General features: G+C 38.6%; 1 protein-coding gene across 1 annotated transcript in view; it reads left to right on the top strand.

The window, feature by feature from the left end:
• The window catches only part of CUBN (cubilin), a 259194-nt gene that overhangs the window by 216817 nt on the left and 24547 nt on the right, over positions 1–17830 (top strand). The window lies entirely within an intron of this gene.

The following is a 17830-nucleotide window of genomic DNA, read 5'->3' as shown; positions in this document are numbered from 1 at the left end:
GTAAAGAGAGAAAAAAACGACTTTATGGATGGGACAGCGTATTTTTGTTTCCAAAACTGTTGGTTTAGCCTGGAAAGCAGTGTTTTCCCTGAATAAATAATTGATGTGAAATGGACGCCATTTTAGTCAGCAGCAGCTCACTTTCGTTCATCTTGACCTAAACCCTAGAGATTTACAAATTTGCTATTTCACTTCCACACTTGACAATCAGTTCAGTTTAGTTCAGTTCAGTCGCTCAGTCGTGTCTGACTCTTTGCGACCCCATGAATCGCAGCACGCCAGGCCTCCCTGTCCATCACCAACTCCCGGAGTTCACTCAGACTCACATCCATCGAGTCAGTGATGCCATCCAGCCATCTCATCCTCTGTCGTCCCCTTCTCCTCCTGCCCCCAATCCCTCCCAGCATCAGAGTCTTTTCCAATGAGTCAACTCTTTTCATGAGGTGGCCAAAGTAACACTCGACAATACTTTATATAAATCTGCTATAATTTTCCAGAAGTCAGTTAAGTGCCGACTCATACAATTTTGTAATCATTAGGTAACTTCTTGTACATGTGTTATATTTATATTGCTAATAGGTCAGAACAAATTTGAGGGAAATATCCCCCTGGTTTGTTGCTAATGAATTATGTGGTAAAATCGGGTCTCCTCTTTAATGGAGCTTCTGCTATGAAGGGCCACTTGCATGGAGTGGAAGGTAAGGAGGAAACAAAGTCAGCCCTTCCCAGGGGCTGACACTTTCCTGTGAAGGACACCTGCCTTCTCACTTTCCCCATCAGTCCTACTCTACATGAATAAGTGATTCTGGATAACTGATAACCAGGGACCTAGTCATCCTGAGCTCCTGGGATCTGTGGATATCTGAAATTATCTGCAGATCTGAGCCTTTCTCTGGAAAGAAGACAAATCTTTCATCCAGTTGTCAGTGGTGTCTGTAATCCCATGAACTTTAAACAGGCATCAGTCCTGTGGATTGTGCTGAAGTGGGCAAGCCCCACAGGGCACAGCTGACACTCATGAGTATCCATTATTCTGTCCACTTCCGCTTGTTTAGTTCTGCCCCCCCTTCATCGCCAGGGTTTGCTTCCACCCTGGCTGTGCTTACCTAAGTCACTCACCCAACATTTCAGATCCACAGACATGCTTTTAAGTCATCAAAGCCCCCTTTTCTTCTTATTTTACTGATCTCACACCAGAGTACTGTCCAGTCAGTCTGTTTTTGACATGCTCATCACATTAGGCACGAGAATCAGTGATTCAAAGTATGTATTCTGACTGTGTTGCACCATAGTCAGTACATGCTAAAGTGCTGCAGAATACATTACTTAAGAAAACAAGTTTAGTGACTATGTTCAGCTTTTATCCACTAAAAAAAGATCAACTTGAATTATTACTATATTCTGTCTTTCAAGAATTTGATGGGGATGCAGTAGGTAATTTCTGTAAAGTACCTGAGATGTCAAAGAGGACTGATATATATCAGAAAGTAATATTAAAGCTCTGAATTTCTATAAGGTTCTATGACCTATCCCACTCTCTCTCTAAGGCAGAGGAGGGGAGATAGGGTTATTATTATCAACAGCACTCCTGGGTGCAATTATTTCATGTTCTTTTATATTCACCATGCACTTAAATCTAACCAGCAAACCCTAAAGTATGTTTTATAACTTAACGCCAAAATCAGAAGCTAAATTCCAATAAAATTCCAAAGCCTGGCAGACACCTGGGCTTCCTGGGTGGCTAGTGGTAAAGAACCTGCCTGTCAATCTAGGAGAAGAAAGAGACACGGGTTCAATCCCTGGCTTGGGAAGATCCCCTGGAGAAGGGTTTGGCAACCCACTCCAGTATGCTTGCCTGGAGAATTCCATGGACAGAGGAGCCTGGCGGGCTACATACAGTCTGTAGGATAGCAAAGAGTCAGACACAACTGAAGCGACTTAGCACACCCAGCAGACACCTAGCACATAGCTATTACTCCATCAAATATTGGCTATATGAATGAATTAAAGAACAGATGGATAATGTAAAGTTACATTACATTATGTATTCTATGTATGTGTTATACATTATATTATATCTAGATTTATCTCATTCTCAACATGGAGTCATGGTACAGACAGTTCTGCTATTACTCGGGGTAGTGACCTGGATGACTTTCATCCTTAATTAGGTCAGACTCAGCACTCGGGTCATGTGTGTCTGGTCTTTTGATTTTTACCTGCTGTCTTAATATTTGGAGAAGGAAATGGCAACCCACTCCAGTATGCTTGCCTGGAAAATCCCATGGACAGAGAAGCTTGGTAGACTACAGTCCATGGGATCGCAAAGAGTCAGACATGACTGAGCAACTTCACACTCACTCCTTAATATTTGGAAACTGTCTCTCAGATGTGCTGCAAGAAAACAGGTGGCAGTGGTGGGAAGAAGTTGAGGCAGTTGAACAAGAGTAACTTGTAAGAGAGGACAGGAGAGATGGAAAGGTATACAGAGAAAGCTGATGACAGTCTGGGGCCCCAAAGATGGAAAATAAAACCACAAGGAGGCAAATGTAACAACATCTCAAATTCAGATTTTTGCTTCTAGTTATTTGTAAATTTCATAGTTTGGGTGTTAAGTTTGGACTTTGAGAGGCATTCTAAAGTTCTATGGCTAAACATTAAAAAATAATAATAATAAATAAAAACATTTAGCGACACTAGCAATGTTTCTGTATCTCTTTGGTCCTCCCTAGCAGCCTGATGGGAGAAGGCAATGGCACCCCACTCCAGTACTGTTGCCTGGAAAATCCCATGGATGGAGGAGCCTGGTAGGCTGCAGTCCATGTGGTCGCTAAGAGTCAGACACGACTGAGCGACTTCACTTTCACTTTCCACTTTCATGCATTGGAGGAGGAAATGGCAACCCACTCCAGTGTTCTTGCCTGGAGAATCCCATGGACTGAGAAGCCTGGTAGGCTGCAGTCCATGGCGTCGCACAGAGTCGGACACGACTGAAGCGACTTAGCAGCAGCAGCAGCAGCCTGATATTAGCTGCCAGGTGACATTACTTTTAAAAGTACAATTACAATAAGGTAGTTGAATTACTAAGTGAATAACTTTGTAAGCCACTACTTAGGTAACCCTCGGTTTAGCAGTAATGGGGATATTACGCGAAAGCAGTGTTGTTTGTCTGTTCTCTTAAAGTCATTTGCTCCCTCTGATGAAGTCTGACAATGAGATGAGCTGAAACTGTAAACCCATTTGCAGAAAGCTCAACTAAGCTTATTTCTGCTCTTTTTAAGTATTGCAGCTTTCACTGGTGATTAGGTTCCTCTTGGGAGATGATGTCAAAGGCAAGGTTTCTCCTTTGTGGGTTTTATTGACAAGGGTTTTTGCTGAGCCCTGGATGTGGAAATATGCTAAAGAAACCACCAAATGCTTAGTTCACCAAAACCATACCAAAGCCAGATCAGCCAAAAAAAGGGAAAGGTTTTTATTAAAATGTATTCCAATATCAGTCTGTGTTCTCACTCTCCACCCGCCTCTTGAATGATCATATTGCTGCCCCTTGAAGGATAGGGTTGTCATTGGGAAAATAAAACCAGATGGCATTGTGAAAACCAATCTCAGTGATAAAATCGAGTTAATAGTAAATTATAACACTTTGAAAAGCACTGAAAAAAACAAGAAGCTAGCAAACAGTTATTCTGCATATCCAAAACTGCTCCAGCCCTTCTAAAAATGCACACCTCATCAGACAACTGGGTGTTTGGGGTTAAATTATTTATAAGCATAGGTTTCCTGTAATAATCATTATCCTTATTCACTGGTCCTGGCTTTGATATAGTATTTCCAGGAACATACAAGCAGACTGTCTTGTTTATGCCTGGTCAGCATAAACACTGAAGAAGATTCTTTGGTTGTAAATCAGTTGTTTAGAGATAAAACATTATCAGGGACTATATTCTTCTCTTTGTTCTGTTACCTTTGTGTGGGAGCTTTAATTTCAGCTCACTCCCAGGTGAAGAGGTCCTGGTTGTCCACCTGTCACTAAGCTTCTACAAGAGGTGCTTTGCATGGGTTTTCTCATCTGATCCTCACAACCACCCATGAGACAGAATGGATTATCCCATTTTCGAAGGGAGGAAAAGAGAAGTTAGGAGATTAAGTACTTTGCAGTCAAAGAATTCGTAAGAAGTAAAGCCAACCTTGGAATCAGGTAGGACTGTCTCCTAAATTCATCCTTTTTCTCATCTGCCCACATGGTTTCCACATAGATCAGTAAACACACTCAGGATGACAAGAGATTCTGGGGGTGAGTTTTCTCAAAAGCAAGTCATTTCTTTCCTCACTCTTTAGAGACAGAGAACTATTGATATTTTTCTTCATTCTCATCTTCTCATTTGACTTTGCCTGCTTTCCAAATTGTACCTAGTCCTAAACAGAGCATTTAATTTACTAATGTCAGTGTGTTAGTCGCTCAGTTGTGTCTGAATCTTTGCAGTTAATTGTCATGGACTGTAGTCCACTAGGCTCCTCTGCCCATGAGATTCTCCAGGCAAGAATATGGGAAAGGGTTGCCATTCCCTTCTCCAGGGGATCTTCCCAACCCAGGGATTAAACCCAGATCTCCCACACTGCAGGCAGATTCTTTACCATCTGAACTGCCAGTTTAATTTACTATTACTATATAAATATTGTAGTAAGAGTCACTGCTTCCTCCTTACCAGAAGGAAAGGAAAATATATATTTTACTAAAATATACTGTTTATAAATAATGTATTATAGCAAAATTTTATATTTATATGAATATATTTTATATCATAAATATATTATACATAATATATATTTGTAGTATTTATATTTTAAGTAATACTTATATTTCTATGTATACATATACACACATACAGTAAAAAGCCATTATCTTTCTAATGTTGACAAACATCACATCTATCATATCAGCTTTGCACATATGGCATAATGGTAAAGAATTAGCACAAGTATGTGGAATATAATTGCATTGGAATATAAGGGTAATAAATTTCTATATAACAAAAATCTCTACCTCCAAATTATAGCCTCCAGTTTAGTAAAAATTTCTCAAAATTCTCATGGCTAATAGTTGGTAAAGAATTCACCTGCAATGCAGGAGACCCCGGTTCAATTCCTGGGTTGGAAAGATCCCCTGGAGAAGGGATAGGCTACCCACTCCAGTATTCTTCGGCTTCCCTTGTGGTTCAGATGGTAAAGAATCCTCCTGCAATGTGGGAGACCTGGGTTTTATCCCTGGGCTGGGAAGATCCCCTGGAGAAGGGAAAGGCTACCCAAGCCAGTATTCTGGCCTGGAGAATTCCATGGATTGTATAGACCATGGGGTCGCAAAGAGCTAGACACAACTGAGCGAATTTCACTTTCACAAAATTCCAGCAAAATTAAGGAATTTGGGCATTTACTTTTATGCTATAACCCTAATTGGCATTCTTACTATATGCTCTAGTTTACCAACTGGGAAACAGAGTTACATAGAAATTGACTTGGCAGGGTCTCTTAGCACATCTTGAGCAGAACTGGGGAAATAATCCCTGTGGCCATTAAATAGCTCTGCCATCAGAGTCATAGAATTTAAATATCAATAGTATAATGTGCAATCTAATGTATCACTGAGAACAGCAAAACAATTCCATGCCCTTGTTTACATTATTAGACGCTATTGTATATTTGGTCTGGATTGATGAATTTCACATCGTTTCTATTGTAACATATTATGACTGTTGAATGGCACACTGCTCTTAATCCTGCTGTCTCTAAATAGAACATTTTCTCATTTCTTTCTAGCTTTTGACTTTGTCAATGATGAGAAAAGTCATACTTCTAAGTAGTGTTGCTGCACGTTAAAGTGTCTGGTGTTTTAAAAATTTTTATATTTTCTCTGCCTTCTGAAATTCAGCATTAGGAGAATGGATTTTCTTAATAAACAGACCTAACATCACTTATAACTTCAAGTTTTTAGCTAAACAAGCATTTTCCTACAAAGAACTACCCCTTTGGCAGTGTTTCAAATCTTTTGATGATATTTTTTGATGTTGTTCTGCTAATTGTTTCTTCACAATGAGATATGCCACAAAAGTCAACTAAGTTAGCTTTGAAACAGGCTAATACATAAAACCAGAAAGTTATATATAGACATACACACACACGAACACATGCCTAATATGTTTGCAGCATAGTTACAGCTTTATAATTCAATAAATATATTTAGCCCCAAGATTTCCCCTTATAAACTTAGATTAGACAGCAAAGATCCATCCAGTAAGAACTATCTATATATTCTCTATGCATTCCTTAATTGCTTATTCAATAGCATTCACCATTTTCTATGCAGGCAGTGAGCTTTTCTTTGGGGACACAAAGATGAATTCAACAAAGTCCTGGTTTTTGAGAATCTTATTCAAGAGTCAGGAAAGAATTGTAAATTATGCATGGCAAATGCTTTTGTCAGAAGTATGTGCAGAGGACAGCAGAGGCAGGAAGAAAGGGATCTGAAGTACATTGAGTAAAATTTTTTAAAAACACAGGAAAAAAAGGTTCCAGAAAGCACTGCAGAGAATGATGACTCCTGACTTGTAGTTAGTGCTTCATAAACATAGTGCAAGCCCTAGAGCTAGATTTTCTAGGTTCAGATTCAGTCTTTACACGTCCCACCAAGTTTGACCATGAACAGTCACTTATCCTCTTGACTTTCTCATCTGTACAGTGGGCTACCAATAGTAACTACCTCATAGAGCTGTGGTAGAGAGGAAACTAAAACATTCCCTGATACTCATTTAGAATGGAATACATTTTAGATACAAATAATAGTAAGTCAGAAGGCTGAGAAGGCATTTGTTGGGAAAATGGGCATTTTATGGAGAAGAAAAAGCTTGTACAAAGTTGCAGAGGCTTCCCATTTCAGAGGTTGCAGACTGGCCTGCTCATTGTTAGTAAAGCTTTGGGGTTTCTGGTGGAGGACAGTAGGGGCTGAGACAGGATAGACGCAGCGGTGGACATGCTGGGCTGTGTACCACAAGCAAAGAGAACCATCAATTGTCTGGAGGCTGGAGAGTCCTATGATCTAATATGATTTGGGTTAGAAAGCACATTCTAGCACTTGTGAGGAGGATGTTCTGAAGTCAGGTCAGTTCAGTTCAGTCCAGTTCAGTCTCTCAGTTGTGTCCAACTCTTTGTGATCCCATGGACTACAGCATGCCAGGCCTCCCTGTCCATTGCCAACTCCTGGAGTTTACTCAAACTTATGTCCATTGAGTCGATGATGCCATCCAACCATCTCATCCTCTGTCATCCCTTTCTCCTCCTGCCTTCAGTCTTTCCCAGCATCAGGGTCTGTTTCGAAGTAGGAGCAGCATTTTAGGCCGAGAAAATTTGGGAAAGCATTGCAGTCATTTAGGCAGGGGACGATGAGAACAGTGATAATGCAAAAATAAAGACGTTGAAAGGAGAAGCACTTAAGATGAAGAATCAAGAGGACGCAATAGTCTTTGAACAGGAATGAGGAAAAGGGAAAGCATGATGCTACTAAGGTTTCTGGGCAATATCCACTATTCAAATATAAACTTACAGGGGGGAACCAGGTTTCACAGGAGGAAATAAGAACTTTTGGTTTTGGTATGGAGAATTTGGTGACTCTAAGTCATCCAGTGGGTAGCCATATAGGACAATTAGAAGCTCAGAATTTTGGTCTTATTTTACTTGAGGCAATGTAATGTGTGGCACATCTACATTTAAAATTATTATGTCTTCCTGGTGAATTGACTCATGTCATTCTGCAAGGCCCTTTTTTCTTTTTGGCCTTAATGTCTACTATTGCCGACTTAGTATAGCTTTCTTTCCCTAGCTTTCTTTCAATTCATGACATATTTTTCAATCTCTCCACTTTGAACATTTCTATACTCCAAAGAATGTATTTGCGTTTTGGTTTCTTTGTCTTTCCATCGGAGAATGTATCATATTTACATCTGATAAAATTACTAACATTATTGGGTTTAAATAGACCACTGTATTGTTTTCTGTTTGTCCTATATGTTCTTATGTTTCTTTAGCTATCTGTTTTGGCTTTTTCTGAATTAATCAATTATCACTCTCTTTTAAATACTATTATCTATGTATGCAGTTTCTCTTAGTTATTACCCTAGAGATTATAACATTCCCCCTTTACTCATCAGAATCTAGTTTAAAACTAGTCCTTTTACCATGACATGACAAATGCAACATTTTAAATCCATTAACGTGCTTCCTGTCTTCTGTGCTATTAATAGCCATTATTTAATTATTTAAATTCTACATATGTTTTAAGCATATAAAACATTTTTATTGTTTTACATAATTAATATGTACCATTGTTACTGTTCTTTTCTTCCTGAATTTCTATGCTTCCATCTGGCTTAAATTTATTTCTTTATGAAGAACTCCCTTTAGTGCTTTGCTAAATTTATATCAAATAGTCTGATAAAAATGTCTTTTGGCTTTTGTTTTTCTGAAAATAGCTTGATTCTGTCTTAAATTTCGTGGGGTTTTTTTTCTCTGAATATAGAGGTCTAGTTTGCCACTTATTTTCATTCAGCACTTTAAGATGCTATTTCATTGTCATCTGTGTTCTATCATTTTGGTTAGAACGTTGTCAGAGAACACTTTCTGTGGTCCACACTCTGGTTTCCCTCACTGTGCTCACTCCATTGTGGAGTGTGGTACTCTACAGTGAGCTATCGCTGAGTGTGTGTGCATGTAGGTGTGTATTTTAACCATTCTGACAGATGTGCATTAACATCTCATTATGAATTTAATTTATATTTCCTTAATGGTGAAGAGTTTTCATGTGCTTTATTTGTCACATGTATATCTTCTTTGGTGGAGTATATGTTCATAATTTTTTCCCATTTTCAAACTGGGTTATTTGTTTTTCCACTGTTGGCTTTTGAGACTTCTCCATGTATTCTCAATAGTTGTCTTTTCCAGGTATGTGATTTGCAAACATTTTCTCCAGTCCATAGATTGCCTTTTTGTCTTCTTAACAGAGCTTTTCTTAGAACAAAAGTTTTTAATTTTGACAAAATCCAGCATATTGGTTTCTCCTTTTATGAACAGTGTTTTGATAACAGGGCTAAGAACTCTTTACTTATCCTGAGGTCTCAAATATTTTCTACTTTGATTTCCTCTAAAAGTTTTATGGTTTTACATTTTTCACTTATGTTTAGGATCCGTTTTGAACTAATTTTTATTTAAGATCTGAGGTTTAGGTTGGAATTCGTTTTTGCTTCTGAATGTCCAAATTCTCTGTCAGCATTTGTTGATAAGACTGTCTTTCCTCCATTAAATTGCTTTTGCATCTTTGTAAAGAATCACTTGGGCTTCCCAAGTGGCTCAGTGGTAAAGAATCCCATCTGTCAAGCAGGTAGGAGACATAGGTTCAATGCCTGGGTCAGGAAGATTCCTAAGAGAAAAATGACAGCTCACTCCAGTATTTTTGCCTAGGAAGCCCCATGGACAGAGGAGCCTCATGGGCTATAGTCCTTGGGGTTGCAAAAGAGTCGGACACGAATTAGCAACTGAACAACAAAGAATCACTTGGACATATTTGTGTGAACTTATTTCTGGTGTTCTCTTCTTTTCCATTAATCCATTTAACTTTCTGTTAACATCATACTATCTGGATGACTGTAGCTGTATAGTAACAGGTGGATTGATCCTTTCTAATTTATTCTTCTTTGTCAAGATTGTTTTAGCAATTCAAGAGCCTGTGCCTTTCAATGTAAATTTTAAAATAAGTGATCCTTTTACTGTCTCATTAGTTTTGCCTTTTCCAGAATGTCATCCAGATGGAATCATACAGTATATAGCCTTTTCAAATTGGCTTCTTTCACTTACTAACATACATAAGTTGTATATTACTATGTCTTTTCATGGCTTGATAGTTCATTTTTTAGCCCTGAATAATGTTCTATTATCTTGGTGTACTACTGTTATACTATTATCTTGATGATAATAATGTTCTATTATCTTGAGCTTTAAAATAAGCTTTCTTAATGTCAACAGAAAAATCTTGCTGGGGTTTGGATAGGAATTACAATTAAAACTATGAATCATTTTGGGGAATAGTTGACATCTTTGTTAGATTGAGTCTTCCAATCCATAAATACATATGTCCCACCATTTATGTAGATCTTTAATTTTTTTCAACAATTTGTAATTTTCAGCATGTAAATTCTATATATATTTCATCAAGTGTATACCTAAGTATTTTATCTTCTTTAAAACAATTGTGTTTTTAATTTCACTTTCCATATGTTCATTGTTAGTTTATAGAAATGTGATTGAGTTTTGTGTATATTGTACTTGTATCATGAATTCTTGCTGAATTCACTTGTTAATTCTAGGAATTTTTATGCAGAGTCCTTGGAATTTTCTGCATCTGCAAATAGGAGCAGTTCTATTTCTTCCTCTGCAGTCTGCATTTTTTTTTCTTGTCTATTATGATAGCAAGAGTTTCCAATACTTTGTTGAATATGGTAGTGAGAAAAAGATGTCCTTGTCTTGTCCCTGATCTTAGGAGGAAAGCATATAGTTTTCATCCTTAAGTACCGTGTTAACTATAGGTTTTTTTGCATTGGATTGGCCATAAATTTTGCTCGTATTTTTCCGTAATAGCCTATGGAAAAACCCAAATGAATTGTTGGATCAACCCAATAGATGCTCTTTATCAAGTTGAGAAAACTCCTTTCTATTCCTAGTTTTCTGAGTTTATGTCATGATGTATGTTGGATCTTGTCAGTCCTCTTCCTGCATCAATTGACATGATTATATCACTATGTATTACTTAATAAGGCATTTTAAAAATTTCAAATTGGTGAGACTGATTTTCATGAAGTGCCCTTCATTTTCATGAAGAGACTATTAATGCATACATAAAGTGTTTTCAGTAATACCAAACTAATGCAAAATAAATTAAAAGTTAATGATATCCTTTTCCTTACCTTAAATTCTCTATGCATTGCATGGCTCTTTTTCTTGTGACTATAGCTCATGATTAACCACTGAAATTATGTTTCTGTTAGTATTTTAGCTTAATGTGTCCCAAATATCACAGGACTAAGTACATATTCTATGTTAAACTAGACTGAGTCTCAAAATGAGATGTTTAAGGTAAGTCAATCTGAGTGAAATTACTAAAAACAAACAAAAAGCCTAACTCAGGATACAGAAACCATTTAGAATTTAGATTTTTTTTTTTCTTGCAAACATAAATACGACACTTAAAAGGTGGTGTCTGTTTAAGGTGGTGGTGGTTCAGTTGCTCGGTACTGTCTGACTCTTTGTGACCCCCGGACTGCAGCTTCCCTGTCCTTCACTGTCTCCTAGAATTTGCTCAAACTCATGTCCTTGGTCACTCAATATGCCAGCAAACTTGGAAAACTCAGCAGTGGCCACAGGCTGGAAAAGGTCAGTTTTTATTCCAGTCCCAAGAAAGGCAATGCCAAAGAAAGCTCAAACTACCGCACAATTGCACTCATTTCACAAGCTAGCAAAGTAATGCTCAAAATTCTCCAAGCCAGGCTTCAACAGTATGTGAACCATGAACTTCCAGATGTTCAAGCTGGATTTAGAAAAGGCAGAAGAACCAGAAATCAAATTGTCAACATCCGTTGAATCATCGAAAAAGCAAGAGAGTTCCAGAAAAATATCTATTTCTGCTTTATTGACTATTCCAAAGCCTTTGACTGTGTGGATCACAACAAACTGTGGAAAATTCTTCAAGAGATGGGAATACCAGACCACCTTACCTGCCTCTTGAGAAATCTATATGCAGTTCAGGAAGCAAAAGTTAGAACTGGACATGGAACAACAGACTGGTTCCAAATTAGGAAAGGAGTATATCAAGGCTGTATACTGCCACCCTGCTTATTTAACTTATATGCAGAGTACATCAAGAGAAACACTGGGCTGGAAGAAGCACAAGCTGGAATCAAGATTGCCAGGAGAAATATCAATAACCTCAGATATGCAGATGACACCACCCTTACGGCAGAAAGTGAAGAAGAACTAAAGAGCCTCTTGATGAAAATGAAAGAGGGGAGTGAAAATGTTGGCTTAAAACTCAACATTCAGAAAACGAAGATCATGGCATCTGGTCCCATCACTTCATGGCAAATAGATGGGGAAACAATGGAAACAGTGAGAGACTTCATTTTTGGGGCTCCAAAATCACTACAGATGGTGACTGCAGCCATGAAATTAAAAGATGCTTGCTCCTTGGAAGGAAAGTTATGACCAACCTAGACAGCATATTAAAAAGCAGAGACATTACTTTGCCAACAAAGTTTCATCTAGTCAAAGCTATGGTTTTTCCAGTACTCATGCATGGATGTGAGAGTTGGACTAAAGAAAGCTGAGCACTGAAGAATTGATGCTTTTGAACTATGGTGTTGGAGAAGACTCTTGAGAGTCCCTTGGACTGCAAGGAGATCAAACCAGTCCATCTTAAAGGAAATGAATCCTGAATATTTATTGGAAGGGCTGATGCTGAAGCTGAAACTCCAATACTTTGGCCACCTGATGCAAAGAACTGACTCATTTGAAAAGACCCTGATGCTGGGAAAGATTGAAGGTAGGAGGAGAAGGGGATGTCAGAGGATGAGATGGTTGGATAGCATCACCGACTCAATGGACATGAGTTTGAGTAAACTCTTGGAGTTGGTGATGGACAGGGAGGCCTGGCGTGCTGCAGTCCATGGGGTCACAAAGAGTTGGACACGACTAAGTGACTGAATTGTCCTTGTAGTTGATGATGTTTAGGGTTAGGGAGTAGAATGACGTGAAGTGAAGTGGTGAAGTGAAGTGGTGAAGTGAAAGTTGCTCAGTCGTGTCTGACTCTCCGCAACCCCATGGACTATACAGTCCTTGGAATTCACCATACAAGAATACTGGAGTTGGTAACCTTTCCCTTCTCCATGGGATCTTCCTGACCCAGGAATTGAACCCAGGTCTCCTGCATTGCAGGTGAATTCTTTACCAACTGAGCTATCAGGGAAGCCCAGGGAGTAGAATAACAGCTCCAGTTTACTTTTAGTGAAAAAGGCAAGACATGTTCATCTGAAGCTTAGTTGAACTTTTTAAATGAATTCACTGCTATAGGGCACTTATACACTGCAGCTTTGAAAATCATAGTAAGATATACTCAAAGACAGGATTATGGAACTCCCATTTCCCTAAGGCACCAGCTTTAAATGCGTTTGTGTTCTGTTTCCTGTGCTTATGTTCTGCTCCCTTCAAATACACGCTGGGGAACAGGAAAATGCCTGAAGTCAGGCTGATCCTTATCTGAAAGTCCAGCTGGCCTGCGACTATCTGTCCAAGTAGCGGTTGTCCAGAGATGGATGGAGATCCTATCCAGAAGACCTCTATAAAATGTCAGCCTCCTCCAATGTCAGCTGCAGAAATGTCATTTCTCAAGATAATTGTTTAGAAATGTATTTGCCTCCACTGAAGCCTTCCAGATGTTTTCTCTTAGATAAGATAGCTATTTCTTATCATCAGATTTATTCTGGCTTGAACTTCACTCTGAAGTTTCATAATTGGAGGGAGACAATTGAGGATTCAGTTACTGATTTTTAATTAAGTAGATCTGGACCCAGATCTCAATGCTTTCTGTGAGTTTGTATTTCCAATATTTCTTTAGCCAAACATTGTGCTTAGTCATTCAGTCATGTCTGACTCTTTGCAAACCCGTGGACTGTAGCCCACCAGGCTCCTCTGTCCATGTGATTCTCCAGGCAAGAATACTGGAGTGGGTAGCCTATCCCTCCTCCAGGGGATCTTCCCAACCCAGGAATCAAACCAGGGTCTCCCGCATTGCAAGCAGATTCTTTACCAGCTGAGCTACCAGGGAAGCCCAACCAACATTTGCTTTCTCTTAAGACAGAGCTCTTTTGTAGGAAGTGTTTCTTCTTTGGTTAGGAGATTAGAGTGACATTTGTTCTCTGGCACAGAGTGGGTCTTCCAGAGTGCTTCTGACACAACTTGACTGACGAGGAAGTTGCTGATGGGTGGGAGCTGGCTGGACAGTAGAAACATGAGTAGTGACAAGAAAGATGGTGAGTTTGTGATGCTAAAGAACATGTCAAGGTTAAAGTCATAAACTAGCTCAAAAAAGGAATTCTAAAATACCAATATAGTAAACAAATATATGACACTATTTCACTGTTACAGAATTCTGCCTTTTTCTTCCCCTGTATCCTACTATTGTTGAAATTCAGAAATAGTTACATGGCAATAGTACTTTTTGGTAAAGAACCCTTCCTTTGATAATATTCGTCTTTATGTTTCCTCAAGACATAGGTTTCCACTTCCATCTTGCCTTAGGAGGGGCAGAAGCACAGAGCAGTTATGCTATGTTTAAATATCAAAGTGGGGAATCAGAGCAAGTATAACCATTCCATTTCCTATGCCACAAACACTGAAAGATATTTACTCATATCATATTGTGTTTACCTCAATTATTCAACTATTTATTCATATAATATGTTTACTCATACATTGAATTATGTAACTCACTCATATAATGTTATATTTACTTCAGTTATTTGACTATTTGGGCCAGGATTATCTGACAATAATTTTAGTTCTCCATTTTCTTTATTCTGTGTGTTCATTTTATGAGTCAATGTACTCTATTATAGTTTGATAACTGGAAAAAGCTATTTTTGTATTGGTCAGTTACTGCCACAATAATGCCGTATAACAGACTATCCAAAATGCAGTGGCTTATACCTGGAATATTAATTTTATTACTTATGGATCGTCAGGCTGGTTTGCCTGCATGTTTCAGGAAGCAAGTTGAGCGTGTTTGGCTCTGTAGTACAGGCTAGGGCTGGGTCTGCTTTCCATGCAAGTCCCCAGGGCATGAGCTCTTGGTGGATCACAACAAGCACAAAAGTCCAAGCCAAAGAGCATCAGCACATTTAAATGTGCTCTTCCTACTTCTTGGCCGCTGATATTCCATTGTCTCAAGCAAGTCACATAGTCAAATCTAGCATCAAGTGGACAGAAAAATATACTCTTGTCCATTCTAGAGCACTGCAGAGAGACAGACTGAAGAGTTAGGAATCACGCAGTCTCCCACTAAGCCTGTGCCAGTGCACATCAGTGAGCTGTGGATTCTGCTCTGGGATTTCCTGAAGGCAGGGTGTCTCTTTCTTAAGACATTAGTAGCAGTAGTAGCAATAGGAGTAGTCTTGTATCTAATAAGTGTGTATCTTATCTTGTATATATCAGCAATAAGTGTGTATAACGGTACTTGCAGTGCTCAGTATAATTGTCATTCTATCCTTATTAACTTAACTAGTAACAATTAATAAGCAAGTGGTGATTAAAACATATAGCTTAAGTTTTTTAAAAAATAGCATTTAGTTGTTGGAGCTGATGTATTAATAGACTAAAGCCCAGCAGTCCAGTTTTCCTGAGTACAGACCTCCAATTCTCACTTCCCCTACTTCCTCCAGCTCAGACCACAGCCATATGCTCAGGTCTGGTTTCATCTCCTCCAGATGCATTTCTAGATTGGACTTGATGAGAAAGTGCATTCATCCTGACCCTACCACTCCTCTGATCAAAAACCTTTCAAGTGAATCCCTACTAGCTATAGAATAAAGTCTATAGATCAAATTCTATAAATGTAAATCCTTGTCCATTTAACCTTTGGTTACAAACTCTTTCAGCCTGGACTTGCCAATACCAACCTCATTTCTCTATGGTCTTGTCCAGTTTATCCTTTAAGATACAGATCAAATGTCACCTCTTCCTTGAACATTCTAGATCCTCTTGGCCTGAAATAATAGTCTCCCTTTCTTGCAAAATTTACCTCTGCCACTTTTATGGCACCTGTGATTTCTAAATGGTATCATCATTATAGATATATGACATCACTGCTATTGGAATACCATTCATCTTTTCCCATCTCAACACTAAATATAAATACAGGTAACTAATAAGAATCTACTGTATAGAACAGGAAACTCTACTCAATACTCTGTAATGGCCTATATGGGAATAGAATCTAAAAAGAGTGGATGTATGTATACGTATGACTGATTCACTTTGCTGTACACCTGAAACTAACACAACATTGTAAACAAACAACACACCAACAAAAATTAAGAAATAATAAATATATTTCCTTGACTAACAAAACGTTATTTAATAGGTAAATGAATTTCTCAATTCATTAATACCCTTAGTAATTGTTCTTCCGTGTCAGGCTTTTCAATAAGCTTAAGTGGTTGCCTTTAGTAACAGTCAGTCCACACTGGAGCAAAAACTGTGCAATCTCCATTTCTTTCTTCACTTTGCAGATCTGTTGCCTAGGAATCCATAGTGGATCAGCTGGTAAAGAATCTGCCTGCAATGTGGGAGACCTGGGTTCAGCCCCTGGGTTGGGAAGATAACATGGAGAAGGGGACGGCTACCCACGCCAGTATTCTGGCCTGGAGAATTCCATGGACTGTATAGTTCATGGGGTCACAAAGAGTCGGACACGACTGAGCGACTTTCACTTCACTTTCATAGGAATAGAGTGATTAGCATTGCTTAGGGTTTCAGAATAATTTTGCTCCAGATGCTGCTTATGGATATATCAGGGACTGGACGTTTGGAAGCATTTCAACGCCAGGAAACACGTGACAGCGCAAATAATCTGTAGTTGTACTTCACTTAGAAGCTGTGACAGGGTAGCTTGACTTACTAAATAAGGCGCCTATGCTGGAAAACGCCCTGAGCAGTTGGTATCTTTTGCATCCCGTGTCGGCAGCCATTGTTTGCCTTTCCTGCCAAGAGCCAAGTCCTGAACCGTAGCGCCCCCTAATGTTGAAAGCAACCCTTTCACGTTTAACATTAACATTAATATTAGTATTAAATGAAATGAGACAGGTAAATAAATGGAAGACCACTGTCAGTGAATTTAACTATGCAACTTGTAATGCTGAGTATTTGTGTAGATTGCAAGCTTTATGAATACTACTTTGAATGCCTATTTCATCTCCATTCCTCCTAGAGCTGTTTTAACCTTAATTCAGTCTCATGTATTCATTTCAAAATTACCAATAAAGTTTTTCTTCCTTTCCAAAGCATCAACTTAGGCTGTGGAGTGGAAAAAACTAAATCCTGTGCTCTGAGGAGTCTGTGCCATATTTTTTTCATAACTAAGCAGTGAGAGTATTCTTACCTCTCTTTTGTATTTTTATTCTGAATTTCAGAGTTTTCATTTCAAAGTATATATTTTTCTCAAAGTTCCTCTTCTTCAGCTTCCCCATATTTTTGGAAAAAGAAGGATTCAAATATAGAGTACAGTTTAATATTAAGTGGAATGGAGTGTTAAATGCCTCTCAGCCTCTTCCTACCAGGCTATTTAAATAAAAGATATCTTGAGAGCCAATTTTCTTGGCATGTGGGGGAAATTCTTCTTAAATTCAGTTTTCAATCTGATAGTGTTCATGAAAGCAGAACATAAAGGTAAAACGTGTTCACAGTTTCCATCAGTTTTGTTATGCAAAATACTTTATTTTGTATAAAATTGGATTTTGCAAGGGTAGAAAAAATTCCGGTAAATCATATCAAGCGTTCTAAAAATGCGTGTAGGACCATATCTGTTTACCCACTTTTCTAGGCAACTAGATGTGAGTTGGTAGAGGCTGACAGATCAGTGATTGAAGAGGAAATAAATAACAAAGAAGCTAAGGCAGGGGGCACGCGCGCTTGCATAAGCTCGATGAAGCCTGCAAACAACCTGATAATGTTCATCAAAGTGTGA

The sequence above is a fragment of the Bos taurus genome, chromosome 13 (assembly GCF_002263795.3).
Source record: "Bos taurus isolate L1 Dominette 01449 registration number 42190680 breed Hereford chromosome 13, ARS-UCD2.0, whole genome shotgun sequence".
In the NCBI taxonomy this organism is placed as follows: Eukaryota; Metazoa; Chordata; class Mammalia; order Artiodactyla; family Bovidae; genus Bos; species Bos taurus.
The sequence above is the reverse complement of the archived record's forward strand: the minus strand, read 5'-3'. Positions and strand labels throughout refer to the sequence as shown.